This window comes from Equus quagga, unplaced genomic scaffold (genome assembly GCF_021613505.1).
Source record: "Equus quagga isolate Etosha38 unplaced genomic scaffold, UCLA_HA_Equagga_1.0 202659_RagTag, whole genome shotgun sequence".
Lineage (NCBI taxonomy): Eukaryota > Metazoa > Chordata > Mammalia > Perissodactyla > Equidae > Equus > Equus quagga.
In genome coordinates, this window is record NW_025798607.1 from 1 (window position 1) to 24167 (window position 24167).

General features: G+C 38.2%; 1 pseudogene; it reads left to right on the plus strand.

Moving 5' to 3' along the window:
* The first annotated feature begins 22986 nt into the window (after positions 1-22986).
* On the plus strand, positions 22987-23922 carry LOC124233440 (olfactory receptor 2T33-like; annotated as a pseudogene).
* The last annotated feature ends 245 nt before the right edge of the window (positions 23923-24167 follow it).

Below are 24167 nucleotides of genomic sequence, written 5' to 3' on the forward strand. Positions count from 1 at the left end.
GGGGGGAGTCAGTTACAGGAGGTTACCAGACAAGTACAGTAAACAGGAATAATATTATTATGCAGATTTAAGTGCTTGCCTTCTTCATTGATAAGAGTTTCTAGAGATAAAGTCACCCCCCTTTCTTCCTGGTACAGAGAGGGAGACAGCTTTGCAGATGGAGATTTCCCTTAAGGTGTAAATGTTTCATAATAAAGCCAAGCAAATCCGACCCCTCAGTGTTGCCTTCCTGTGTGCAGTTTATTAAAAGTAACCAGACCCAAATAATGCTCATGCCAAAGACAAATATCTTGGAGTGGCCAATTCCAGTCCCCCACAGAAGCTTTTCACATGCTGATGAACAGTTAGCAGACTGGTTTTGTTCCTGGAATGAGGATTTGCCGAACGTGTATGATAAAAGAGAAAGCGTACGCCCACTTGCAGTTTGGAAACAAGAATTTTTCTTCATATTGCTTGCAAATGACAAAATAAGGGTTGGAGTTTCTGAAGTGGTCAAAGCAGTTGTGAAGGTACGTAAATAATTAATTTTGCTCTAACAGAGAAGCAGAACAAAAATGGACCAGAAAAAATGAGGGCACTTTCATTTATAACACAGAAAGAAGTTAGTACAGAGGCACCCTATTCTGTTTCCAGTTCTTGCCTATCAATCTTAGAATAACTTCACCTTCATGCCTGATTTACATAACCTTAAGAAGGCTGCTGCATCTCCAAATGACCATCAACGTCAAAGGCAAGAATCATGAGAAAGAAAACAGGATTTAGGGGCTTTAAGAGCCATATTACTCCCTTTCACAACACTGTCTGGCAAAACTCATCCAATACTTCTGTTTCAATTTCATTATCATCTCTAACTGAAAGGACATCTGGAAAGAGTAGGAATTTTGGCAAGTATCTGATTCCCACCATCTAAATATGAAGGTTCTACTAACAATGCCAACGATTCTACCACATAATCAATTGTCAGAGACTGGTAAACATGAAGTCCGTTCCTGAAGGGCGTTGTTCTTAGCAGTGAGCTCCAAAGTGATAGCCCTCAACTGAAATCACCTTGGCAAGGATTAGGTAAAACTAATGCTGACGTCTCAACCCAGAGTAATTTCATCAGTATCTCTGGGATAGACCTAGTTTATGATTCTGTGTAGTCGCACTTCATTCTAGGTCTCAAAGATGATTATGTGGTTAATCACCTGAGAAGGAGAGAGGAAGAATAATGGAGCTAAGGCAGTCAGGTTCAGAAAGCCCAAGGGCAGAGATGGGCCAGACATAAGAAGGTTGAAGTCACCAAGAAAGATGAATAACGATGTAGTATAAAAGACCTCTCGGAACAAAAGACAGGGGCTGTGGGGGTGTGTTCTGAAGGTACTTCAGTGTGATGGTTGGCTTTCAATGAGTGAGGAGGTTAATGAGTAGAACAAAAATAAGAACGTTTACACAGTATTTCTTTTCCTATGGGCTTTGCAGGTTTTCATATAAGCTTCAGGTTACAAAAATAAACTAAAGTCAGAGGGTATGGGGAAATACAGTATCCAAGATCACAGGTGCCTTCATTTTATTTATCACTGGGTTATAATAGCCTAAACGAGTTCAATTTTAAACAACATCAGCATACTATTTAATGCCTGGGACCTTTATTGTCAGTTCTATGAGAAGAAACATCTCTTTTCCCACCCATCTTAGGTTCATTGTCTGAGGCTCTGCAAATTAGAGTTACAGCAGACAAATTACCAAGAGAAAACAAACAGAAATTTACTAACAAGTGCATTGCACATACAATTGCGAGGACTCAGTGATGAGTAACTTAAAGCAGTGGTTAGAACCTGAGTTTATGTAGCTTCTTAGCAAAGAACAATCATTTTGTGGAGGAGTGACAAGACAAAGGAAAAGGACTTTGGGCTTTGAAGGCGTGCAAACTCTGATGAAGCAATATATGGGGGAACAAATGGTAGATAAGGGCTACTTTTAGAATGGTTTGTTATGTCAAAAGTCTGTTATGTAAACGCCTATGGTGCTTTCTCTGGGATGAAAAGGGTCTAGAGATGTCTTTAGTGATAAACTTTTGTCCTTCTCAGTAGAAAGGAGGAGGGCACCTTTACAATTTTATGTCCTGCTTTCAGGCCTGTTGAGAGAGGGAAGAGAGCCTTTCTTGTATCCACTTTTACTTGATTGTCTTCAGGACAAAATAACCAATATGCCAAAGTGGCATATTTTGGGGTGGCATATTCTGCTGCTCTTCATTCTCTCATTTGAAATTATAAGAAATTTCATGTATTTTAAGTTGAGTTGAGTGACATCAGCCACATGGCAGAGTGAGTGGTTCCCTTTGTCTCTCCCCTTTCAAACTGCAACAAAATGGGCATTCCTTGATCAACAGAGGATGCCCACACCGCCCCTCAGGATGCCTGAGAGACCTGCACTGCTATACATTGGAAGGTGGGTGGACTGCTCCAGGGGAGGTGGTGGGATAGGTGAGCCCTCTCTGGTCCCTGACAGCCCAGGACCCCTGAATGACTGCTCTCCCGGCTGACATGCTCATAGCACTGCTGTGGCCCCGAGAGTGGGCATGTTCCTTGGTGTGACTGTGGAAACAGGTGACTGCCCTCCTGAGCTCCCCGTGATTGCTCTTTGGTGCAGTGGGAAAGTCCACAGCCCCAGCGCAGCTCCAGGGAGAGACTTGGGTCAGTCCTAGTGGAGAGGCCCTGCCCTCCAAGCACAAAGGCTGGTGTGGCCAAGGAGCAGACGCTGCACAGCTGTGAGTCTGAGCAAACATACCGCTGGCTGCCTTAAATGCTCATAGTTCTGCTGCAGCCCTGAAGGGGCAAGTGAGATCCAGCAGGGCCGAGGGAGTGTGGTGACAACTCTTTGGTGGTAATCACCAGCTGAGCCATCTGGTACGGGATTTTTCTTGAGTGGCAGCCTCCTTACATCCCCCACACTAGTGGTGCACGTGTTTTAAATACAGATTCCATCTTATTAATGATTTGTTGAAATTTTTTATTTCCTCTTGAGTAAATTTTCAGAATTTTTGCATTTTCAAATATTTGTCCATATCATCTAGGTTTCTAATTTGTTGGCAAACTTTGTTGTCCATATTAATCTATCGTAATCCTACTTATTTGTATGAGTTCAGTAGTAATATTTCCATTTTCATTACTAATTTTAAATATTTCTTTCTTCTCTTTGTCTATATAAGTTTTTCTATTTTGTTGATATTCTCAAAGACTCAACATTTTGTTTCATTAATTCTCACTATTGTCTTCTATTTTCAACTTTATCTATCTCCATTCTAAACTTTATTATTTTGTTTTTTTCTGCTGTCTTTGTGTTTATTTGATCTCCTCAAGGTGCAAAATTAGGCTTTGAATTAAGATTCTTTTTTAATGTAGTCATTCACAGCTATTTAGTACACTCTAAATACTGCTATGGCTATATATCATATATTTTGGTATATTTTATTTTTCAATCATCTCCAAGTATTTTTAATAGAATATGTTTTTAGCAGAGATATGGGTTCAGAGAAAACTTGAGCAGAAACTAAAGAGAACTGCTGTATACTCCCTGCCTCCATAAACGCACAGCCTCCTGCATTATCAACATCCCCTATCAAAGTGGTCCTTCTTTCACAACATGAACTACATTGACACATCATCACTCAAAGTCCATAGTTTACATTGGTGTGTACTCTTGATGTTGTGCATTCTATGGCTTTTGGCAAATGTATAATGACATAAATCTACCTTTATAAAATCATAAAAAGTCATTTCACTGCCATAAAATACTGTCTTCCATCTGTTAATCCTCCCCACCTCTAAACCCTGGAGATCACTGATCTTTTTACTAGATCTGTGATTTTGCCTTTTCCAGAATTTCATATAGTTGTAATTATACAGTAGGTAGCCTTTTAAGATTGTCTTCTTTCTCTTAATATTATATATTGAATGTGCCTCCATGTCTTGTCTTCTCTTGATAGCTCATTTCTTTTCAGCACTAAGTAATATTCCATTTTCTGGAAGTACCACGGTTTATTTATCCATTAACCTACTGAATAATATCTTGGTTTCTACTAAGTTTTGGTAATTATGAATAAAGCTTCTATAAATATCCATGTGCAGGATTTTATAGAGACATATTTTTTTTAACTTTTTGTGTTAAATACCAAGGAAAGTGGTTTCTGGGTCATACAGTAAGAGCATCTTTCACTTTACAAGAAAGTGCTAAATTCTGTTCCAAACTGGCTGTATGATTTTGCATTCCCACCAGCAATGGATAAGAATTCTTGTTGCTCCACATCTTCACCAGCATCTGGTGCGGTCGATGTTTTGGATTTGGGCCATTTCAATAGGTGTGTAGCAATATCTCATTGTTGTGTTAATTTGCAATTCCCTAATGATATATGATGTAGAGCAGCGTTTCATATGCTTATTTGCCATCAGTATATCTTCTCCAGTGAAATGTCTATTCAGGACTTTTATCCATTTTTAATCAGGGGGTTCATTCTCTTATTATTGAGTTTTATGGTTTCTTTGTGCATTTTGGGTAACAGTCCTTTATCACATATATCTTTTTATTTTTTTTTATAAAGATTGGCACCTGGGCTAACAACTGTTGCCAATCTTTGGTTTTTTTCTGCTTTATCTCCCCAAAACCCCCCATACAGAGTTGTATATCTTAGTATGTCTTAGTTGCAGGTCCCTCTTGTTGTGGGATGTGGGATGCCACCTCAACTTGGCCTGATGAGTGGTGTCATGTCCACACCCAGGATCAGAACCCTGGGTCGCCACAGCGGAGTGTGCGAACTTAACCACTTGGCCACGGAGCTGGCCTCCACATATATCTTTTGGCAAAAAATTTATCCCAGGCTGTGTCTTGTCTTCTGATTCTCTTGAAAGTTTCTGTTGTGGAGTAGAAGATTTTTTTGTTTTATCTTTAGTAAAACATAGTTTATCAATTATTTATTTCAGAATTATTCCTTAGGTGTTGTATCTAAAGTGGCATTGCCATGTTCAATGTGTCCTATTGTCTTTTGTTAGCTTCTAGAATTTTCTTTTCTTTCTTTCTTTTTTTGAGGAAGATTAGCCCTGAGCCAACTGCTGAACATCCTCCTCTTTTTGCTGAGGAAGACTGACCCTGTGCTAAGACACATGCCCATCTTTCTCTACTGTATACGTGGGACACCTACCACAGCATGGCTTTTGCCAAGTGGTGCCATGTCCGCACCAGGATCCGAACTGGCAAATCTCAGGCTGTTGAGAAGTGGAACATGCAAACTTGACTGCTGTGCACTCCGGCCATACCCCTAGAATTTTATTAATTTTGCATATTAAATTTAAAGCTGTGATTCATTTTTATTTACTTTTTAATGATATAAGACCTGTGTCCAGAGGAATCCTTTTGCATTTGGGTCTGATTGTTCCAATACTATCTGTTGAAAAGCCTATCTTTGCTCGGTCTTATTGCCTCTGTTACTTTGTCAAAGATCAAATGACTATATTTATATAGGTCTATTTCAGGGGTCTCGATTCTGTTCCATTAATCTATTTATAAATTTTTTCACCACTATCACAGTTTTGATAACTAGCTTTACAATAAGTCTTTAAGGTAGTGTCGGTCCTCCAACTTTGTTCTTCAATGTTGTGTTGATGACTCTCTGTCTTTTGCTTCTCTATAATCTGTGGAAATATTTATCAATATCTACAGGTAACTTGCTGGGATTTTTATTGTGACTTCATTAAGTCTATAGATCAAATTGGGAGGATCTACATGTTCACAATATTCAGTCTTTCTGTTCCTGAAGATACAATATGATATTTGAGGTGATGCCAAAAATATATGTGGAAAAGCAAAAGCATCGCATTATTGCCCACTCAGCAGGGTTGTTGTTGAGACTCTAAATTAACACACCACGGATACTTCCACTCATAGAGATATTTAATAGTTTTCATCATTTACTCATCTTTATTTGGATTTTTTTTACACATAGCTAGAATTAATCTTTCTGACTGAGTAAATTATAACAATGATCCAGTAGAAATAGTGAAAGGATTAGCATCCTGGACAAGGAGAATGGAGAAGAAAGGATGAGTATAAAAGGTATTCTAGATAAACGTATAATAAGCCTTGTGGAATAATTCCAGGAGAGATAAAATGCACCATAGAAAAGACACGATGTCCAGGATGTGTGTGGGAAAGCATTTAAACGTTTTAAAGGATATACTACTCTTTGCAGGGCGATTTCCTAATCTTTGAAATTTTCATCACAGGCTTAAAGACACAAAAGCAAGAATGGTTTGTTATCTCAATTCGATTGGATCCGAGGTTAATGGGGAGATGTTCCTCCAAACTGCCAACCGAAGGGCATTCCTTGTTTTTAAATTGTTTATAATTATACATAATGATTATTTGTTATTTATAAGGAAATTTTAAGGGGCTTTGTGTCACCCCAAAGGTCCTAGTCTTCATCAAACACTGGTACCTCAATGTTCTATTAATGCTGGCAATTTCAGTTACAATCACGAATGCCAACGGTGTGATCTGAAAAAAACACTTTATCTCAAACTATGCCTAGACTGACTCCCCCCGTTCTCCAACAAACCTCGACATGGTTCACATGTGTGTGTAAGGGCGGTGTGCATACAGGCACGTGTGTCTGTGTCACAAATGAAATTATATGAGTATCTCCTCATCATTACTGCATTCTCTAGCGCCCTCTGGTGAGTCAGATCTCATAAATAGTGCAATGTATTGTGATATAAAGTGCAAACACTGCAGTGCACAATTGAATTAATCCCTTTCAATTTTCATACTAGTTTCTTACACAAATGAAAAAAGTACCTTTCCCACATATTGAAGTAAAGTTGAAGAAAAACTTTGTACGCCCCCAAATTGAACAGAGGTACAGAAAATGTAGGTAGTTACTGAAACTCTCTGGGACTCGCCAAGTGTGTGTTTCAGGATCAGTAGGCAGATACTTTGTATTTTACCCAAATCCACCCATCCCCACTCTGTCTCATTCAGCAGCTGTATTCACTCAAGAAACACGCTCAGACTTATTTTCTTCCCAATTTCATTCATGTGTGATCTCACATATATATATATTTGGTAGACAGAAATCAGAAGTCTGTCCAATCCATGATGTTTCTCTGGATTGTAGTTGAATCATAGACCTACTGACACTTCTGCCTGCATTAGCAACACGGGAGAAAATCACATAATAGGAAGCACTGTAGCCTCTCACTTGTATAATCTTTCTCCAGCAGGGCTCTCAGTATGCCCTGCGACAGCCTTTATGCTCCTGTTGTTTCTAAAGTATCCCTCTAACAGAAATTTTGGCTTCTCACCTTTGTGCACATACTTTTCCTCCTAATATGTTCTGTGTTATTCTCAATAATTTATTTTATCTCCTTTTTCACAGGGAAAAGAAAGTAGAGAAACAACTAGAGAGAGGTACAGATATTTTTCTGGTTTCTGTCCTTTCAAACTACATGCATTTCTATGCCTACACCTTATATTACACTCTGCCTGCATAAAAGGGGCCACGCTTTTTTCCATGAGTATTCTTAGATAAGTCCCTTCCTGACTTCTCACAGGCCATGTTACCTATTGTTTTGCAACTTCATGAATTCTCTTGGTGAAAATGGAAACTGGCCCCTCTACACAAAGGGAAAGGAGATATCAAAGAAAGGCAGACCACTCTAGGTTGGTAGGTGGCAGTTTTAAGAAGCAGGGAACATACCTGTCAGGATTATCTTGGGTGGCTACAAGATGAGTACATCTTTGCACCCACCTACCAGAATCTTAAAAGTTTATAGAGAGACCTTGACAAGGTTCAGTCATGTAATGAGTCCAGATTGTCTCAGCAACACACTACTTTCTTAAGGCTGCATCCTTGAAACAGCTACTAGTGTGGGATGATGGGCAGGATGTACATTCCAGGGACAAGGGAAAGAGTTAAGGAGCTTCCGTTTGCCTGGATTCAGCTCATGGGTCAATGGGTGGTCATGTTCTCTTGATGACCTCTTCCAATACTGCTACATCATTTTTTTTATGTCTGTTATCCTGCTTTCTACTGCCCCAACAACATTTTAACACATTTAAGCCTCTTAAACTTAATTTGGAAACAGAACAGAACAAAACCAGGCAATGATCCCTCGCATATTTCTTTGAATCCTCTCTATAACTTGGCAATCCTACTCATGGGCAGCTTGTAAAATTTGCGTACATGTTCTTCTTTGTTCCATTTCCTCATCTAACCTCTAGGTAATGTGGAATCCTCATTCCTCAATCTCTGTAAATTCTGTGACCAAATCACAAATGATGTCTCTATCATAAATTCAACGAGTATATAAAAAGTGACTATTTAGTATCTTTGTAATTCAATTTGCTAAATTTTGACCTTTTAGATTTATATTTACCCTATATTAAAAGCATTTCCTTTAATCATATACTTTCTGATTAATGAGGATATGTCAAATGAACCTCAAATAAATTGCAGTTTTATCTCCCTCACCTTTTTCAATGTCATTACGAATTCATGATAATTAATATATTTTAATCTATTAATGTAAATATTTGTTTTGATGCTCAAATTTTCCAGTGTTTTACCAGTAATATTTGGGTAATTTCCACCGACAGCTGCACAATAAGATGAAATTGGCAGTTTTCCTGCCCAAGTTTTCTCTTCTTCTCCTTTTTTTTTTTTTTTTTTTTTTTGGTGAGGAAGATTGACCCTGAGCTAACATCTGTTGCTGGTTCCACTTTTTGTTTGAGGAAGATTGTTGCTGAGCTAACATCTGTGGCGATCTTCCTGTACTTTGTGTGTGGGATGCCACCACAGCATGGCTTGATGAGTGGTGTGTAGGTCCATGTCTGGGATCCGAATCTGCCAACCCTGGGCCACAAAAGCAGAGCATGGGAACTTAACTGCTACACCACCACATCATCCCCTGTTTTATTTTTTATGGGAGATTGAATAAATTTTGAGATCATTACCTGGACACCTGATGTTTGCTTTTTTTTTTTCCCCACTGCTACTTGATTGTATTTGGTTCCAGACTTTTCAGTTGTAAAACTAGGAAATATGTATTTTTAAAGATAATTCTTTAAATTCTCTCTGATATTTCCAAGCTGAATTTTATTTCTGGATAATTTCTCTGATCATATGCATTTACTTCTTTCTTCCTTTTTACAGATATCTGGCTTCCCATAGTTAATAATGTAACTACTTGTTTGATTATACTAAGATAGAATAGATTCATAATCTCATTGTCAATATTGTAAAACTACTAAACACTTTTAAAGATTTCCTTGGAGTTATTTATCCCTTAGACAAAATGAAATGTGCAACTATATAGATCCAATTTGCTTATGAGAGTATTGGCACACATGATCATAGGTTAGAATCTATGACAGATTTGACAGATTCTAACAGAAATAGCAGAACAGTTAGGATTTTAAAAGTGATGTGTAACTATCATCCTGTGGATCACGGAGCATAAACGAGATCCACAAAATATGGAGAATATAGGAGTCATGTCTACTTTGTTGATATTAAAAGGCTAGTTCCTGATAAATGAAAGAATCTGAAAGTCAGGCACATTTTTCTTAGCTTTCTGACAATCTATCACCACACAAGATCTACAAGTAAGAATCTGAGCAAAGAGCATCAAGAACACACATAGTAGAGCCAAAGAGACCTCCTGAGATGCTCAGGGGGAGCCACTCAACTGCTTAATTTTCATCCCCCCACAAAAGAATATCAAATATATATTTATTCGCTTAATCCTGATCCTCAATATGGTATCACTCCATACAAAACCTACTTAGAAAAGCAGGTTACTTTTTGTAGTCAGTTAGATTCCAAATTGAATTTGCCTATTTGTAAACTCTTAGTAGCTTGTGCACCCAATCAAAAATCATTTACATTGGGGGCTGGGTAGATGACACAGCAGTTAAGTTCACACATTCCACTTTAGTGTCCCAGGGTTCGCTGGGTTCAGATCCCGAGTGCGGACCTATGCACTGCACATCAAGCCGTGCTATGGCAGATGCCCCACATATAAGTAGAGGAAGATTGGCAGCAGATGTTAGCTCAGGGCAAATCTCCCTCAAAAAAATAATAATTTACCTTGTTCACATTGAATTAATTTGTTAATCTCTATGATCTTTGATGACGTTTTTGCTACACTAAATGGCTTGCTATTTCACTAGATGCTGAATCGAGCTGTCGACATCTGACTCAACTGAAGTGCTAGCTGATCTAGCATCTTCTCTACTGCTTATACAGCACTGCGGATCAACCCCCACTATTGCAATCATCATTTTGCTTTGTAGTTATTCACAGTGAATACAAGAACCTTCCTTATTCAAGCTCCTGGAGACTACCAACAATATCTTCCTCAACTGTCTCAGGGTGGAATACAGGTTTGATGCAGATTAAAGGGGCATTGGTCATATGGAATCAAAGAAAAGAAAAGTGGGGCAATTAAGCATCTGAAAATGGTGGCTGGCTGTTTCAGGAACCTGTTGAGTTCGTTCAAGGGCGACAGATGCTGAGTGTTGGATATTTTTAGTAGGTTTCATAGAATGGAAACAAACACTATCAGAATATTCAGTTGTTATTTTTCTTTTAAAATTAGACTAGCCAGGGGCTGACCCGTGGCTGAGTGGTTAAGTTTGCCCACTCGGCTTCAGGGGCCCAAGGTTTCCCGGTTTGGATTCAGGGCCCAGAGATGGCACTGCTCATCAGGCCACGCTGAGGTGGCGTACCCCATGCCACAACTAGAAGGACCCACAACTAGAACATATAACTGTGTACCAGGGGGATTTGGGGAGAAAAAGCAGAAAAAAAAAAAGATTGGCAACAGTTGTAAGCTCAGGTGCCCACCTCTAAAAACGAAACAAAAAAAAGTTAGAGTAGCCAATAGAATGTGTGTCTTCACATTTTTACAGTGTTAACACAAAATTTCTGTCTGTTTTGGGCTGTTCTGATTGCCTTTCATTTTACTTTTTTGTGCTTCAGTGGATGCTGTGGTCCCTATCCAGACCTCCGTCCCCAGGACAGAGCCATTTCTTCCGCCAGCTGCTGGAAATGCTGGTAGCTGACAGCTCTCAGCTGATGCCGGTTCTCCAGGAATCTCCCCTGACTGAAGAGAACCCCTATGTGAGGGGGCAAGGTTGTGCTCCGACTTCAGAGCAGCTAGTATCCAACAGCTGGTCATTGGAGGGTAAGATGTCCCTCCATCAAGGTTCAGTTTGGGGCCACTGTGAAGGGCCACCCCAGCTCTGGAGCTCCTCCCTGGATTGGGTGGAGCATCCTATTTTCAGTTTATCTTCCTCCTTTGCCCACTTCAGCTCAATTCCCCCTTCCACAGGGATGGATCTCACAGCAATCCCCAGTAGTATCTGAAGGCACATTTTAACCCCTGAGGCTGCTTCCCAGGGAACTTCACCTCTTCCTTTCTTCCCCACTTTCCAACTTCTCATGCTCTGATGAAGGAAGACATGGAGAAGAAACAAGGCAGGTGGAAAGTAGAAAGAGAAAGTTTCTACACATTGTATTATCCAAGAATGTGTCTACTGAGGAGGACAGTGGTGATGGTTTAGGGAAATAAGTCCCAGAACCTAATGCTGGTGCAATATCATGTGAGATGGGGCAGAAGTTGCCCTGGTGAAGCTTCCGCTTCTCTGAATAAGAGACATAGCACTTTTCTTGAATTCTAAAACAATAGTTGACAATCATTCCATTAAATCAGGTACCATGAGTTTCTACTGCAAGAAATATTATGATAGTTGATATCATAAATTCTGTAAAATAAAAGCACTAGTATGAATGGCAGCATGTGCTGAATACTCTCTAGCAAACTTTTATTGATAAACTCATTCTGCATGTTTTACTCTGCCCTCTTGCACTCCCGAGTCAGGCTAAGACAAGCTGGAGGCTGACCCTCCCTGCAGTCACCATTACCAGTAAAAGGCCAAGCAGGGAGAGAGTGAGCCTGAGGTGGCCTGTTGCCTTCTGCCACAACTACCTAGAGTATGTGATGCTGTTGGAAGAACATCGAGGTATTTAAGGCAAGCCATGGGCAGTAATAATGATGAAAATTCCCTTTGATACTCACTTTGCATAATGGGGATGATGATGAAGATAGTACTGATGCCACATGTCTAGGGATCTATTTTTTAATTAAAAAATTAGAATTTGTATACATGTGTACACAAGCGGTATACACATCTTTAGAATAATTGATCTAATAGTTATTTTTCATGTATGTCTAGTTATTGGAGCTGTTTCATATAATCAAAGACAAACACTATTATTCGTTCAAAGTTATTTATTTAAGACATTGAATTTATCAATTCACTAGTCAATTCACATACATTATTTGACCATAGGAAAATTTATTTTAAAATCCGGGATTTGCCAGAACATTAAATCAGAAAGTCTAATGCTTTAAGATTCTACACATGTTCCAGAGTTTAGAGAGCTTTGGTAATATAATTTTGCTATGAATGTAAGTATGTCTACAAAGAATAAGGAAGAAAGAGGAAAAATATTATCATGTGGTTTAATGCCATGCATAATTTGACCACCTGTCCCCACCCATGTACCACTTTCCATCTGTTCCCTTCTCCTGAACTAGGTCATCACAGCCCCATGCCCTTTGCACTTGCTGTTCCTTAGGCCTGTATGTCCTTCCCTGCTACCATCCTTCCTGATCCAATTCACCAGGCTTTACCCTCAGGGCTTACATTAAATATTTCCTCCAGGAAGCCTGCTTTGACCTCAAAATAGATTTATTTTTCCTGTTACAAAAGGTAAAATACTGCACTTTTTCTTTTTACACTTCTTACTATTTTAGTTACAGGTTTACTGTTTTTAATCTGAGTTCAGAGAACATGGCTGATTTTGTTCAAAACTTAATCCATAGCTCCTACCCAGAGTAAAATCTGGCAAGGAGAAGAAGCTTACTAAACATTTGTTGCATAAATTAAGTTTTCTGGTTTCTTCACGTATATGCAAAAGACATATTCTGCATGCAGTAAGTGTAAAACTGTGCCCTGTGTTCCTCTGCTTGATATTGGCAGGTTACACTGTTCCCTTAGAAGGTGCCAGGGCTTCAGAGGACAGCTCTCCAGAAGTCCTTCCTAGTGATAAATTCTGAGAATAATTAGGCCATGTTCCTGTTACATTCTGATCTGCAAAGAATCAGAGGGTGCTTCCTTCTGGGATCATTTGATACTCACAGCTGCAGATACCACAGGTGGTGTCACTTTTACTCATTTTCCTGGCCACTGTGCTGGGAAACTCCCTCTTCATCACCTTGGCCAGCCGGGACCAGGAGATCTACACTCCCATGTATTTCCTCTTTAGGAAGAAATGTATGTGTTGTATCTCTCCCTCATCTCTGCTACTGCCTCCAAATCCATCCACAATGACCTGACTCAAGGCAGCTCCATCCTCTTCCCAGGTTGCTAACTCACAGGTGTTTTTCAGGAGTTTGTCTGCATGAGTTTTTCTGCCGCCTCACTGCCATGCCCCGCGACTGTGTTGCTGTCATCTGCCAGCCCTGCACTGAGGTTTCCTTGAACACCGGGTCCTGCTTGGGAGTGATGCCTGCCTGTTGGCTCACTGGAAGTTTGACTGCCATCATGCTCTCAGCTGGCATTTTCCCCTTACCTTTCTGTGAGTACATCTGCTGGTTCCTTTGGGCCATCCCCCAGTTCAGCTCCATCTCTTGCCCAGGTCAACTCTCCAGAGAAACTGTGCTGTGACTCATCAGTGTGAGGTTGACTGTCAGTGACTTTATCTGCACCTTTCTTTCCTATTGCACATCTTCTCCACTGTTCTGAGGATCCCAGTGGAAACAGTTGAGTCCAATGCTTTTTACACCTGCCTGCCACACCTAGCTGTCACAGGACATCTTTTCCTCACTGTTTTTATCACGTATTCAAAGCCAAAGGCATGGTCCCCTGGCATCCCAGGTCCGGTATAGTCCCTCTTCTACACAACTAGGCCCACACACACACTAGATCCATCATCAACACTCTGAGAAACAGAGACATTAAAATATCCCTGTGGAGGCTGACTTGGCATACATTTTTCTCAAGGAATGATTGTGCCTTTTCTTTCAAGCTTTTAAGTTTACTCTAGCCAGAGATCAGAGTGAAAGAGCAGAGCAGCTCTATAGAACACACATTTTATTGCCAGTGAGACAGATCGCCCTTCATTATGTGTGGTCAGTTGTCCAATCACTCATTTTAATTTTTTTGAGGAAGGTTAGCCCTGAGCTAACATCTGTGCCCATCTTCCTCTACTTTATATGAGGGATGCTGCCACAGTATGGCTTGATAAGCCGTGCCTGGGTTCACATCCAAGATCTGAAGTGGGAACCCTGGTCCATAGAAGCAGAGCACGTGTACTTAACCACTGTGCAACCTGGCTGGCCCAGATCACTCATTTTAAAAAGTATTTATTATGCACCTTTTTAAAAAAATATATTATGTTTGAGAAGAGAGAGAGAAAAAATATACTATTTTACTTGAAAATTTCAATTCCAGGAATAAGAAGTAGATGGTTAAAAATATTTATTTATTTGACAAAGAACGCTGATATAGGTAGATTATAGGTACAATATTCATCTTCAATGTGTTATCATCTGTTGGTTTTTTTTGGACTTAAAGTACCATAAATATTGTGATATTTTGGGTGTGATAGATGGTAGTATTTATAAAACAGTACTTAATAACACAGAAAGGTAATAATAGTGAGCCAGTGCACACACAAAACATATTTCTTTCTCTTCTTTCCTCCTTTCCTTTCTGCCTGCCTTCCTTCTTTCCTTCCTTCTTACCTCTTTTACTCTTTCCTTGCTTTCTTTTTTTTTTCTTAATTTTTTCTGTCCCTGAAATCCAAAGGACAAAAGCCATTAAGTTACACAGAAAATAGTCAGAATTTTTTCAAAAAAAGACACAAATTTAACATTGTGTTAATTCACAGTTTTTAAATTCCTTTTTAAAAATTATTTGGCTGAGGTCATAATGGTTTATAACATTGTGCAATTTCAGGCGCACACTGTTATTTATCAGTTTCTGTATAGACTGCATCATGCTCACCACGAACAGTCTAGTTTCTATCCCTCACCATACATTTGTGCCCCTTTAACACTTTCATCTGCCTCCCCACCTCCTTCCCCTCTGGTAACCACTAATCTGTTCTCTTTATCCATGCGATTGTTTATCTTCCACATATTACTAAATCATGTGGCATTTGTCTGTCTCTGTCTGGCTAATTTTGCTTAACCTCTGAAGATCCATCCATGCTGTTGCAAATGGGACAATTTTGTCTTTTTTATGGCTCAGTAGTATTCCACTGCCTATATATACTGTATCTTCTTTATGCATTTCATCAGTTTATGGGTACTTGGGTTGCTTCCACATCAAGGCTGTTGTGAATAATGCTGCAATGAACATAAGGGTGCATAAATTTCTTTGGATTGTTGATTTCAAGTTCGTTGGATAAACACTCAGTAGTGGGGTAGGTGGATTGTACCGTACGTCTATTTTTAAGTTTTTGAGAAATTTCTGTGCTATTTTCCAGTGGCTGCACCAGTTTGCATTCCTACCAGCAGAGTAGGAGGTTTTGCTTTTCTCTGCATCATCTACAGCAATTTTCTTTTTTTTCTTTTTAGTTATTCCATTATGGCAGATGTAAGATGATATCTCATTGTAGTTTTGATTTTCATTTTGCTAATAATTAGTGATGTTGAGTGCCTTTTTATATGCCTGTTGGCCATAGGTATATGTTCTATGGAAAAATATCTGTTCATATCCTTTGCCTATTTTTCATCAGGTTGTTTGTGTTTTTTGGTGGTTGAGTTGTATGATTTCTTTATATATTTATGATATATGATTGCAAATATGTTCTCCCAGTTAGGGGGTTGTCTTTTTGTTTTGTTCATGTTTCCTTTGCCTTGCAGAAGCTTTTTAGTCTGATCTAGTCTCATTTGTTTACTTTTTCTTTTGTTTCCCTGCCCAGGTAGGCATGGCATTCGAAAAGATGCTGCTAAGACTGACGTCAAAGAGTGTACTGCCTATATTTTCTTCCAGTAGTTTTATGGCTTCAGGTCTTACATTCAAGTATTTAATCAATTTTTAGTTAATTTTTGTGTATCGTGTAAGATAATGGTGCACTTTCATTCTTTTACATGTGGCTGTCCAGTTTTACCAACACCATTTATTGAAGAGACTTTCCTTTCTCCATTGTATGTTCTTGGCTACTTTGTCAAAGATTAGCTTTCCATAGATGTATGGTTTTATTTTTGGGCGTTCAATGCTGTTCCACTGATCTGTGTGTCTGTATTTGTGCCAGTACCGTGTTGTTTTGATTACTATAGTTTTGTAGTGTAATTTAAAGTCCAGGATTGTGATGCCGCCATCGTGTCCCCCCCCCTTCCCCCTGCCTCAGGATTTCTAGGGCTTTTGGAGGTCTTTTGTTGTTCCATAAAAATTTTGAGATTATTTGTTGTATTTCCATGAAGCATGTCATTGGGAATCAGATTGGGATTGCATTTAATCTGTAGATTGCTTTAGGTAACATGGGCAATTTAAATATGTTTATTCATTCAATCCTTGATCAGGGAATATCTTTCTACTATTTATGTCATCTTCAATTTATTTAAATAAAGTCTTACAATTTTCAGTGTAACGTCTTTCATCTCCTTGTTTAAATTTATTTTTAGATATTTCGTTCTCTTTGTTGTGATTGTAAATCGGATCATATTCTTGACTCCTCTTTCTGCTAGTTCTTTATTAGTGTATATAAATGCAATTGACTTTTGCAAGTCGATTTTGTACCCTGAAATTTTGCTGTAGTTGTTGATTATTTCTGATAGTTTTGGGGGTGGATTCTTTATGGTTTTGTATATATGAAATCATGTCATCTGCAAAGTGTAAGAGTTTTGCTTCTTCCATTCCAATTTGGATTCTTTTATTTCTTTTTCTTGCCTAATTGCTCTGGCCAAAACCTCCAGTACTATGTTGAATAGCAGTGCTGAGAGTGGACATCCTTGTCTTGTTCCTGTTCTCAGAGGAATGACTTTCAGGTTTTCACCACTAAGTATGATGTTGGCTGTGGTTGTGTCATAAGTGGCCATTAATATGTTGAAGCACTTTCCTTCTATACCCATTTTATTGATAGTTTGTCTCATAAGTGGATGTTGAAGCTTGTCAAATGATTTCTCTGCATCCTTGATCATGTCATTTTTATTCCTCATTTTGTTAATGTGGTGTATCACATTGTTTGATTTACAGATGTTGAACCAGCCTTGTGTCCCTGGCTTAAGTCCCACTTGATCATGGTGTATTATCCTTTTAATGTATTGCTGTACTTGGTTTGCAAATATTTTGTTGAGGATTTTTGCATCTGTGGTCATCAGTGATATTGTCTTGTAATTTTCCTCCTTCTTCCTATCCTTGTCTTGTTTTGTTATCAAGGTAATGTTGTCTTCATAGAATGATGTAGGAAGTATTCTGTCTTTAATTTTTTGGAATCATTTGAGAAAGATAGATATTAAATTTTCTTTGGATGTTTGATAGAATTCTCCAGAGATGTCATCTGGTCTTGGGTTTTGATTTATTTGGAGATTTTTGATTGCTGTTTACATCTCTTTTTTTGCGATTGATCTATTCATTTTCTCTAATTCTTCTTGATTCAGTTTTAAGAGAGTGTATGAGTCTATGAATTTATCAATTTCTTCCAGGTTACCCAATATGTGGGAATACAGTTTTTCAGAGTATTCTCTTATAATCCTTTGTATTTCTGTGGTATCCATTGTAATTTCTCCTCTTTCCTTTCTAGTTATTTATTTGAGGGTTTTCTCTCTTTTTTTGCTTTCCTTAGTGAGTTTGGCTAAGGGTTTGAGGATTTTACTTATTTTCTCAAAGAACCAGCACTTAGTCTCATTGACACTTTCTACTGTTTGGTTCTTTTCTTTTAAGTTTCTATTTCATTTATTTCTACTCTATTTTTTATTATTTCTCTCCTTTTGCTGACTTTGGGCTTTGTTTGTTCTTCTTTTGTTAGTTCTGTTAGGTGTAGGTTGCAATTACTCCTCTGAGGTTTTTCTTGTTTTGTGAGGTGGACCTGTATTGCTAGAAATTTCCCTCTTAGAACCACTTTTGCTGTATCCCATAAGAGTTGGTATGTTGTATTTTCATTTTCATTTGTCTCCAGGTATTTTTGATTCCTCCTTTGATTTATTCATTGATCCAATGTTTTTTTTTCTGTAGCATTTTGTTTAGTGACCACATTTTTGCGACTTTCCCAGTACTTTCTTGCAGGTGATTTCTAGTTTCATGTCTCCTGTAAACCCACAGGGCTTTTGAACCACATTGTGCAAAATCTATTTCCTCCATTTGACAGTGGCAACACTGTGTTAGTAGAGCATTATTTTGACAGATCTGTCACCTTAGGCACAGCAATATTCAGAACATGAAGGTGAAAATTTATTGACACTCATTACTACACTTGCTGAAGGTCTTACCTGAAACCTGCTGTACTGTCTGTCCATGACGTACTAATTGTGCTTAGCTAGGGTCCTGGATTTGCATAGGACATGAAGCAGCTTGACTTTCAATGTAGATTTCACTGAGGTGGTCAATGACATTCCACAGCTGAGTGAGATTTTCCATTCTGATAAGATTCAACATCCACAGACAGAGGTGAAATTAAAATCTATGATGTGTTCCTCTTCTCAACAAACAAAATGACAGTTACTACAGCTCATCTGGATCAAGTAATTACAATATCTCACTTTTGAACAGAGTCAGGTTTTCCCATCAACTATTCCATGAGAGAGGTAGATTTTTAGTTTTACAGTTGTGGAAAGTGATAATTACACTTACTCTTAGACAAGCCAAGGACACAAGAGTGGTGAAAAAGGAGCCAAGAACCAAGATTTGACCGGGAACATAACATATAATCCACAATGAAATAATTAGGAAAATAAGCCCAGACAAAATCACACTGCAAAGCACTTGGCACAATAAATGCCATCTCTTGTGACTGTTGTTGTTATTATCATGGATTTTATTACATAGATGCAAGCATATAAAATAAAATTATATGACCTTGTTATAAACAAATTGAAATGTGTAACACACAGTGATTCTGTCAAATTAGTTGAAAAAGGAAAAGAAAATTAACTGAATTCCACCACGGGCTTCATCAATTTAATTCCTGCCTTTGATATATCTTGTCACTCAATAACACACTCTTTAATCTTCCCTACTTATCAAAGTGCAAACAACTAATGCTGAAATCATCAATTCACTCCCTAGTGTATTTTTAAATCACCAAACCTCTCAAAGGACATTTATTTAAATTTTTGTTTTCTTTGTAAGGTATTTTTTCATTTCAATGAATTACAGCTTTATTAAAGGATGTTGGGAAGTATACTGAAGTTCTAGGAATCTAAATCTCCTGAAAGTTAAACATATTTGGAATCCAAAGTGTCAGACTTAGGCAGCTCTGGCATATTAATAAGATAGTATTTTTAGCAAATGATGGCAATAGGCCACACCCATTGCTAATCTCTCCAGACACTGACATGAGTGAGTTTGGTGCTGCCAGGCTAGAAGAGCCTTCATTGACCCAGAGAGAGGCCTTATCCTGATGCTTCCCAGAGGCGTACCGATCCAGCCTGTTAGGGGTCATCATTGATATCGTATGTGAGTCATGCTAGACTCTTAATATTTACAAATTTGCTTATGAATTTTAAACTCTAGAATATCCACAGTAACACTATCTTTCTATATAGTTTTACAAATAAAAGCCACACATTACCTATCCTACAATCTGAAGAACTAAAACATATGCTAGTTGACAGAGTAATCATGTTAAAATTCTTGTAATAATTTGTCAATTCAGTCAAATAATCAATTTGGCTGTTACTTTTTTTATTTTTTTACAGAGCAGATTGATTAATCATCCCAGTATCCTTGGGAAAAAGATTTATAGTTTTAAATGTTAACTGAGGGAAACAGCGATCAGAAAAATATAGAAGGAAAATTACAGGCAGTTTTGTAAATATTCCATGATTAATGTATGCAAAAAAGGAAAGGATACATTTGTGTCTTTTAGTAGTATTGAAAAAGAGATGATTTTGTGATTTAAAATCAAGCTATCACAATTTTACTACCATTCTAAGCGAAAGACTGTTGAAACAAGAAAAGACCAAATGTTTATCATTCTGAATGCATAGTGAAGAAAATAAACAAAAACATTTCTTTTTTAGAGTATTAAATTTTCATATTTCTGTGTAAGTCTGAATTAAGCTTTCGTTCTTCCATTTAATGTCATTGTAGATATGTGTTTGTAAAATGAGTTAATTCTTCAACTTCGGTTTCTTCCATACTGTGTCTATGGTCAATGTTGTTAGAAATGGTCCCTTAGATCCTCCTAGTGTGGGTCTACACACATTTTAATCAGGGGCAAATAGTCTAACCTGTGTAATGTGAAAAGATGGATAGGAATCATAACTAAACAAATAATTAAACATTATCATGTCTTAAGAAAATAGAATTATTTACTATTCATGGAATTAATTGACACATTCAGATGAAATTTCCATTAGATAATGTAAACACTATTAGCATGCTGACTAGTCAATTAGATTGATGATGACTGATGATTTTAATACAGTGTATTACACCTAAAAAATGCATAGATATATCACTTATCTCTATTGAAAAGTTGAGAGCTAGCAATTTAATACTTGATGAAATGCTTCACCAGAAGTGGAAATTTTCAAAATAATAGAAAATGTATTTTATAAAATGGAAATTCATGTAAATTCTTATAATTACTCTCAAAAAACATGTAAACCTCTCCTGCATGAGGTAAGCAAAAACTTAGCTCAAATTGCTGTATTTTTGTGCTATATATATTTACCTTACTAAAATTAAAAAAATAACATCTGCTTTCAAAAATCCCATTAAATTGACGCTTAAGTATACAACTGGAATCTAAGTATCACAAATGACCATAGATGGAATGAATTAATAAGTCAAATGTGGTGTATGTATGCAAACGGATATTATTCAGTCTTAAAGTGGAAAGAAAATCTGACATATCTGACATGTTATGGCATGGATGAACATTGAGAACATTATGCTAAGTGAAATAAACCAGTCAAAAAACCAAAAACAAACAAACAAATGCTGTACTATTTCACTTATCTGAGGTTCCTAGAGTAGTCGAATTTATAGAAACAGAAAGTAGAGCAAGGGTTATCAGGCACTGGGGAGAAAGGGGGATGGAGAGTTATTATTTAATGGGTACAGAGTTTCAGTTTAAGAAGATGAGAAAAGTCCTGGGGATTAATATCGGTGATGGTTGCACAAATATGTGAATATTCTTAATGCTGTTGTACTGACAGTACACTTAAAAATAGGCAAAATGATAGCAAAAATTTAACTTAAGCAACTTGCCCAACACGCTACATTTACTGAGTTACCTATTGACTTCTAAACAGGTTTAAAGTTTTATCAATCTTCAACAATACAGGAGATGGGAAATAATAAGTTTTCAAGTCATAGAAATGAGTTGGAAGAGTTTTGAGGTCCTTCAGGAAAATGGAACTAAAGGGGTTATAATTATGCATATCATACAGTTATTGGGGGTACAGGCTGCATGTTAGAAATATGTGAGCATGTAGATCACAAGGTCTTGGCAAATGCAGAAAACATCTGATGAGGAAAAACTGTGTTTCCATGATACCTAACTTTGAAACAACCAACTAAAACCCTCAAGTGGAATTCTGCCAGTGCAATGGTGGTGTTCAAGCAAGAGCAGTGGAGTTAGGGATCGAGAGAGCCTTTTGCATTGCATTCCTCCAGGTTTATTGGGATTCACGTATGAGACGGCTATGTAAAGTGGGGGCAAAGGAAAAGACTGTGGAAGAGGTGAACGCCTTCTGTCAAGTCACCAGACTGAATCACACCATATCCTTGAGACTGAATTAGCATCTCCATCTCTACATCCATGACTGTATTTATTCAACAAACTAGAACACTTTAAACTACAGGAGATCAGAGATGAAAATACTTTTAAATATTTAGATTCCCCTGGAACTGAGGAAGAAATTATTTTGTCTCTGTGCTTGGGTGAAGAACTAAGGAATTTTATTTTCTCTTTTGTACACAGAAAGATTGTGTTTCTGCGACTTTGAGGGAAAACAGGGTCATTACAGAAAGTACTTATTTACAGTTAATGAAAGTCCCCTTTAGTATTATAGTATTGCATTGGGGGAAATATTCTAAGAAGGTCATTACTGTTTTCACTGTATACTCAGTAAAGTTAAACTAAATGCACTAACAATTCCAAATTAATTTATGTTTCCATCTGTAGACTCAGTTCTTCCTGTTTCTAGACCTGAAAATACAAATTGTTTTGTTTGGAAATCTGAAAATGTCTTCCTGGATTAATCAACATCAAGAAAAATTACCTGATTTTTGCAGACTTCAATAAATTTTGACATGTTACATAGGTGTAGCCCTCATTATTAAGAACATGGCTTTTATATAATTACACACATGGATTTAATTCAACCTCTAAGAATGTTGACTGTACATTATGTAAAGCAAGTACAAATATAAATGACAAACTGTGTGAGTGATTTCCTTCTGTTCACTTATGTTGGTGTCAGGTAGCACAAGGAAACACCATGTTCTTGTAATTTATCAAGAACTTTTGTTCCTTATGCCAATTAATCAATAACAAAGCTGGGAGATACTCATTTTGAAAAGTTTGAAAATGAGAGAAAAGTTGAAATTAATTATAGGCCCAAGTTAAAACATTCGAAAAAGTCAGCTGTAGGATTTGAAATAGATTTCATCATTTTCACATATGTGCTTATCAAGAAATGCATAGTTCAAATAGAGCATTGAAAATGATGAAAATTCTCTCATCTATCTATTTGCAGTGTTACGCTTATGTGGTATCATGGAAAATGGAACACCACCTCAGGTATCCTTCTCCCGGACTCTTTAACCACACATAAGCCAGCCTATTTCTCCTTGTGACGGTTCTAACCATGAGTTAACCTCCCTGCTGGGCAGTGCTGTCCTGATTCTCCTGATTCACTGGGACCCCCGCCGCCTCCACACAGGCATGTACTTTCTGCTGAGCCAACTTTCCCTCATGGACACGATGCTGGTTTCCACCATTGTGCCCCAAATGGCTGCTGACTACTTTACCAGCAAGAAGTCCATCTCCCCTGCTGGCTGTGGGCCGCAGATCTTCTTCTTCCTCACTCTGGGAGGGCTGAGTTCTTCCTCTGAGCAGCCATGTCCTATGACCGCTATGTGGCTGTTCACCATCCACTGAGATACCTTGTCGTCATGAGCCAGCAGTTATACCTGGGAATGACTTGGCATCTTGGTTCCAGGGGGCAGCTGATGGGCTCATGCATGCTGCTGCAACCCTGACCTTCCCATTTTACAGCACACATGAAATCCATCATTTCGTCTGTGAGGCTCCATCCTGATGCGCTTAGCTTGTGCTGACACGTCTGCCTTTGAGTACGGCCATGTACATCTGCTGTGTCTTAATGTTCCTGGTGCCCTTACCTCTCATCCTGACCTCCTAGAGTCTCATCCTCGCAGCTCTTCTCTACCTGCGTTCTATAGAAGTCTGCAAGGAGGCTTTTGCCACCTGCTCCTCACAGTTGGCTGTGGTGGGACTCTTTTTTGGAGCTGCCTATGTCACCTACATGAGACCCAAATCCTACAGGTCAGCTAACCATGATAAGTTTCCGTTGACTTCCTCTACCATCTTGACCCCTGTGCTGAGGCCCCCTCATCTGCAGTCTGAGGAACAGTGAGGTCAAGGGCACCCTGAGAAGGCACATGTGCCCGTGTGCTGCTTAACTCATAACTAAGATTGACATTCACTTGCCCCAAAGTTCAAGATTGTAAAAGTGATTGTATGAGATTTCCCAGAGAGGTTATATATGCATTATATCCATATGTCTTTTCTATTTTACTTTGAGGGAGAGCCATACCTCCATACTTTGTGATCATTTGCTAAGTTGTCATAAACAAAACAAATTGTGGATTATGGAAACTCTAAGAATAATAAATGTTTATTAAAATATTTCTGTACGACAGTGCTC